Below are 6,494 nucleotides of genomic sequence, written 5' to 3'. Positions count from 1 at the left end.
ATAAACGGCGCAGCCACTCCCTTTTTTAAAGGACAGAGAGGGTTGAGGCAAGGATGCCCTCTGTCCCCTTTGTTATTTCTCTTAGTTGCTGAAGGATTAAGCCAGCTGATTCAAAAATCTAAAAGGGAAGGTAAGGTAAAAGGTATTGAGGCAGCAGTAAATTTGTTCATATCTCACCTTCTCTTTGTAGACGACATTTTGGTTTTTACAAATGGTGCCTCAAATGAACTTAAGGAATTAAAAAACATCTTTGACCTTTTTCTGAAAGCTACTGGAATGCAGATTAATCCCAGGAAATCTCAGATTATAGAGGAAGGCCTAAACAGACAAGAAAAAGCTCAGCTCAACTCTCTTTTCCCTTTCGGAATGTGCAACATGGATTCCCCGTTTAAATATTTAGGATTTTGGCTGAAGCCGAATGCATACAGGAAAGAGGACTGGTCTTGGTTAATTGCAAAGATTGAAGCAAAAATCAACCACTGGAGCTTTAAATGGCTATCCAGAGCAGGGAGATTGACACTAATAAAATCTGTGTTACTAGCCATACCAGTTTTCTGGGCAGCTTTAACATGGGTGCCAAAAGGAGTATTGGAGAAAATAAGGAGAATCTGCAGCAGGTTTTTATGGGCAGGATCAAAAGAAAACTCGGTTCTTCCTTGGGTCGCTTGGGAGAAAGTGGCGAGGCCAAAAGATTGGGGCGGTTGGGGGATAAAAAGCCTCCCCGATTTCGGACTCTCTCTGGCAGCCAAATCAGGGTGGAGACTTATTAAGATGGAAAATCTCTGGACAAAAATGGTAAAAAGAAAATATATCGACCCATCACCATTGGAAGAGTGGATCAGGAATCCAGTCAAGACCCAAAAGAACGTCTCTGTAATATGGAAAGCAACAGTGGAGTCTTTCAAGGTAATAGAGCAAGGTCTTGCATGGAAGGTTGGGAATGGAGAAAAGGTAAAGATAGGGAAGGACCCTTGGGTAGGATGCAACGAAAACTATGTCCTCCCTCCCGGCCTAGTTCAGCATCTAGAAGAAAAAGGCATTCTCTTTTTAAGTCAAGTGGAAAAGCCGGGGTCTTCAACCATTTGGGGACAAGCATGGAAGAGTGAAGAAGATTTAGAGCTAGAGCATGGATGGTGGAACGAATGGAGAACTTTCATACAGGAACTTTCCAGATCCAATGTAAGGCTGAAAGACAGGCAGGATGAGTTAATATGGGCGCATGCAGACTCAGGGGAATATGCACCAAAGAATGGCTACAAATTCCTCATGTCCAGGAAAGGATGGGGAGATCCGGAATGGTGGTCGAAACAGCTATGGAAACTAAAAAGCCCTCCAAAGTCAAAAATCCTTTTCTGGTGTATTCTAAAAAGTAAAATCCCAACTTGGGACATTCTGCAGTCCAGATTTATGTACGGGCCAGGGAGATGCACTTTATGCAAACAGGAAGCTGAATCCATAAATCACCTCTTCCTAAAGTGCCCAGAAACTCTTAAGATTTGGGGAGAGGCAGGAAACATCCTGAACAAAAAGCTAGAATGGGAAGGTGAAAATATACAAGAAGCATGGAAGAAGTGGTGGCATTCATATCCAAATGGGAACATGCGCAATCTTCCTTTAATCATTAGCTGGGGGGTATGGATAGCTAGGAACAGAAGCATCTTCCAGGATAAAGAAACCCCAGTGTCCATTACAGCAATCCAAAGCATTTCAATCTATTCCAGTATCCCAGAACCTAAGGAAACCCATCCCCAAAGAAGCGTTCTAGAAGTTCACATAACAGAAGGAATCCCTTGGGCTTTCTTCGATGGAGCTTCTCAGAACAATAATGCTGGAGCAGGCTTAGTCATATACGAAAACTCATCTCACATTCTCCAAGCTTCTGTAGGCTTAGGAACCGGTTCAAACAACTATGCAGAATTGCTCGCCCTGAAACTCCTTCTATGCTGGCTTATTCAAAGGCACTCTCTCACAATTCAGATCTTCGGAGATTCCCAAAATGTGATCAGATGGGTAAACGGTCAAAGCACATGCAGTAATCAAGTCTTAAAACAAATCCTGGAGGAAATTCAGATATTAAAATCATATTTTAACAGCTTCTCTCTATGTCACATTTACAGGGAAAGAAATGATACAGCGGACAAGCTTTCTAAAGACGGTCTACAGCAGGTTTTGGGCAGCTGGAAAATACTAGAGGATAACCAAGGACAAATCAGAAGGACCGATCAGCCTCCTCATGATCTTTTTTTCTGAATTTCAGGCAGCTCTTTTTTGTCTTTCTTTTTCATATAAAAATCTAAAACTTTTTTCTCTCATATGCAAAAAATCAGACTCTTTAAGCTACGGCAAAAGGACAATTATATATAACTATTATGCTTATGTAACGGGTTGTTTTCCTCTCTGTTGAGGAGACCCGGTTTTTGTTTGGGACAACAGTCTTTGGACAGTATTTAGTTTTTTTCAAGCTTTTTGTAGTCAAAAGGAACCTTAGTTCCGGTCAAAACAAGAAAAGAAGTTGAAGCAGGGACAGTTTGCATATAAAGGGAAACTGATCTCAAGCAAAAGGCAGCAAAATTTTTGTAAAACAGACAAAGTAGTCACACAGGATGAACAGAGATGCGTCAGCATGTGCAATGTAAACTTTTTATTGTCTTAATAAAAAGTTTCGTTTTTTCCTTTGGAAAAAAAAAGAATCGGGTTAATTTAGATTCTACTGATTGGTAAATTGAGGCATTTGGTTATATATAATTCAGCGTTCTCATAGTGGAAAATCTAATCCTACCCAACAACAATAATAATAAATTTCTGATTGATTGATCATATATCCATGTTGGAAAGTCAGATTTGCATATATATAAACAAATTGATTATAAAACAAATGACATTTTTTTTAAAAAGATATTGCAATTTCCCTAAAAAATACTTGAAGAGATATTGCACACCTATTTAATAGAAATTAGATTTCTTTTTTTCTAACCACTGAGATTTCTTTTTTTCTAACCACTGTGATGGTTGATTGATTGGAGATGGTCACGTTTGATTTTGAAAGAAAATTAGCTATAAAAAATGCTAATATAAGTAATTTTATTCAATGTATTAAATTTTTCTATTAACTTTTATGATAGTTGCTTGAAATTTTTTACTACATTTGAAAAGAAAATTACTTAACTAAAAATAATTTGATTATCAAAATATATCTTTCAGATTGATAATGTTATTTTTTGAATTTTAAATATAAAAAATCAATTTATTATGGAAACTTTAAAGTTAAACAAATTATAATAAATTTGAATATTAACGATTATAAAAAATCTTTAATGGTCATGTAACGAATAAATATATTAAAATTTCCTAATAACATATAGGTAAGTAGATTTAACTTTACACCCAAAAATTAAAAAACAAAATCACACCCATGATAAATATAAAACAATAATTTAAATATAATATTAAAACAAAACAAACAAAAGTTGAACAAGCGCATTTAATGATAAATGATGATGATTATAAATGTCACGAATTTAATGAAATAATGTCAGAGTTCCTAAAGGTTCATGGATACCCAATAGCCCGGTAAGCATGAAGCATTTTTTCTTTTCTGTGAATATGAGAAGTTCGTAAGGTATATTTTGTTATTACATAAGTTGAATGACATGAGAGGATGCAGATCTTTAGGAAAGAAAACTGATATGATTAGATTAGTATTAAGTTTAAGTATTATTATGATATTACAAGTATATGCGAATAAAAAAATTGTAATAAATAAAAAATAATATTTACAATTTTATTTTTAAAATGGAAAATTATTTAATTTATTTAATCAAAATAATATAATAAATAAATAGTCTAAAACCAAATGCATAATACTTATTATTGCAAACATAATAATAACCTCTTATACAAACACACGTCCAAAATAAAATTGATTAATTTTTCATAAATATAACTCAAAAACATTAATGGTTAAAATTGAACTTTAATGAGGGATCACAATGATCCCTCTCAACCATCTCATATTAACCCAATTAACATCATCTCTATCATCACAATAATGATATTCCTATGCTACTCCAATCCCGCGAAGAGAAGGTTATTAGAAGATGCGACCCCCTATTTCATTGGGTAACTACCCTCATTGCACATCTCTCTGTGTTTTTCAGCATATATCTATTCCACATAAACTCGATACTATCGGACCAATTCCCTTGCACATTTGTTCCCACTACAATACTGATATTGAGATCATATTATATTACAATTTACCCGTGAAAAACCAGGCCGGCTACAAGCTTGACGGCATTTGCTTTGACCTCGGCGTTTTATTTCGAGTGTTCCGGTCCTTCGCTAATCCTGCATTCGGTGCACTGGATTCTGAGATCCGACGCCCACCACTGATGAAGACCGTGCGCCCTCTTGAAATCCGGCGCTGGTACCAATGTAACCGTAAGCCTCGCGGAGGGAATGCGATGCAGCGCCTTCGACTCGACCCCAACGGCGGACAGAACTAATTCGCCGATGGAATGCCGCACTGCGAGGCTCGCAATTCTGCCGGCCCCGATTTCCCGCATCGTCTGCTGGTTGGTGAAATAGGCAACATAAGCCGAGCAGATATCGTCCCTGGGATTAACATAGAGGCACGGAACCCACTCGCGCAGGGCGAAGAATGCGTTGTGTGATTCCATGCGGCTGTGTTTATCCTTGAGAGCCACGGCGAGCCCGGCCGCCACCAGGCTTCTGGTGATGTGCAGGCCGCGCTTGACCTTATTGCTCCTGATTCTGTCCACGGGAGCCGAGAAGAAAGGCGGGTTGAAGAGATGAGCCTCCAGGAACAGTCCCTCTTCAGCCATCCGTCTCCCTGCAAGCATTGCCATAGCCGCCCCAAGGGAATGTCCAGCGATCCACACGTTCTCCCGCCCGCTCTCGCACACGCACTTCTTCACCGCGTCAAACGCCGCCTTGAACCGGGTAGTCGTGTGGAGTCCGTGTTTAACGATCTGCAGATCAAGCTTTAGGTCGCCGGCGAAGGTGTTCGATTTGGTAATTGTTCCTCTAAATGCTACCACGATCCTGGGCGCGCCGAGTGGGCGGAACGGTGAGCCTGCTGCCGTTCTGCTCCACTTGTACACGGCACCGAAGATAGAGCCGCCGTCGGCTACGTCGATCAGCGGGTGAAGGAGCTTGAAGTTGAAAAACCTCCACCATTTCTCTGCTAGGGCGTCCCGGCCGAGCCTGCGAGCTTGCCGGTCGCGTTCCTGGATGCACACGCCTGCACCAGACTGGCAGCTACACAGCGCCTGTGATTCGAATCCTGCCTGTATTTGGACAATACAGAGAATCGCAGTCAGATTTATTATGAGAATCCTTCAACATATCAATCAGTGAACAGAAATTCTCGGAGATTGCAATAGTTCGTATGAACGTTCTTACCAGTCGATGTTACCGAGATGGCGAGGCCCCGAAAGCTCGAAGTTCTGGCGCTCGCTGGCCATTTTGTTGGGCCTCGAATTAGCTCCAGGATTTCCATTCGTCGGTTTTGATGGTATGATGAAGCCGAGGAATTTTGGACACTTCGTTTGCTTGCGATTGTTTCGGTATTTTCTCGGACGTTTACACTAATAATATAATTGGCCCACTTGTGATTGGCAGCGGACTTTAAGCGGACTCTACAAGGCTTAATCTTTTTAAATTAAGATTTGGAAGTGTGATATCTACCATACAAAAGTTGTCATGTGGTTGGCATTGTCATCATGATGACCTTATCTATTCATCCGATGAAAGAGGTGTATGTGGCGGAGAAAAATTTCATATTAGCCCAATTCACACATGAGGGAAATGTCATATTAGTCAATCCCAGTCTCCAGGAACGGAAAAGGAAGGAGGCAGAGATTCGAGCTTTAATACACTCCGCCTCCTCTAGTCTCATGTTAGTTAACCCCACACATGAGGAAAGGGGAGGGAAGCAAAGCAGGTGGAGATGTCAGCTTCAATACGCTCCGGCTCCACACGCAGTCTCTCGAAATCTGCGATCATATTAATGAATCCGGTATTAGTGAATCCCACATTGAAATGAAAGGGAAGGAAGGTGACAAAGCAAGGAAATGAGGACGAAGGCGTAGTGGACTTGGAACGGAAGGAGAGGAAAGGGGTTGTAGGGGTGTTAGACATCATAGCTTATTCCATTCTTATTTTACGAGTTAAATGTTCAAGGTTTTTATTTTCTGTAACAAAATTATTAATGAAAAATTTCACTATCTTAAAGATATATTGATTTAATTACATTAAAAATCACCGATTAAAAAAACACACATTTTCCCTATGTTCGCATTATTTTATACACAAAAAGGTTGGATGAGCAACTTGCACTTACTAAAATAACAGGCAGATCATTTCTATGCAGAACAACTTGCAACGACGGTTAACCCGGGAGGTTCATTCTTTTTAAGAAGAATGGGCATAAAAGTTTATAAAATTTTAGAGGATTTGCTTTAATGATTATG

General features: G+C 39.7%; 1 pseudogene across 1 annotated transcript; it reads right to left on the bottom strand.

Annotated features, from left to right (window-relative positions):
- Positions 1 to 3,920: 3,920 nt before the first annotated feature.
- Positions 3,921 to 5,653, bottom strand: LOC149209180 (GDSL esterase/lipase At4g10955-like; annotated as a pseudogene). The gene is made up of 2 exons (XR_016252190.1): positions 5,425 to 5,653; positions 3,921 to 5,309 (listed from the first exon to the last, which is right to left on the bottom strand). The product of XR_016252190.1 is annotated as a GDSL esterase/lipase At4g10955-like (transcript).
- Between the last annotated feature and the right edge of the window lie 841 nt (positions 5,654 to 6,494).

This window comes from Pinus tabuliformis, chromosome 1_2 (assembly GCF_031772625.1).
Source record: "Pinus tabuliformis cultivar Carrire ecotype Pingquan chromosome 1_2, CPIR1, whole genome shotgun sequence".
In the NCBI taxonomy this organism is placed as follows: Eukaryota; Viridiplantae; Streptophyta; class Pinopsida; order Pinales; family Pinaceae; genus Pinus; species Pinus tabuliformis.
This window is presented reverse-complemented; position numbering and strand designations above follow the sequence as displayed.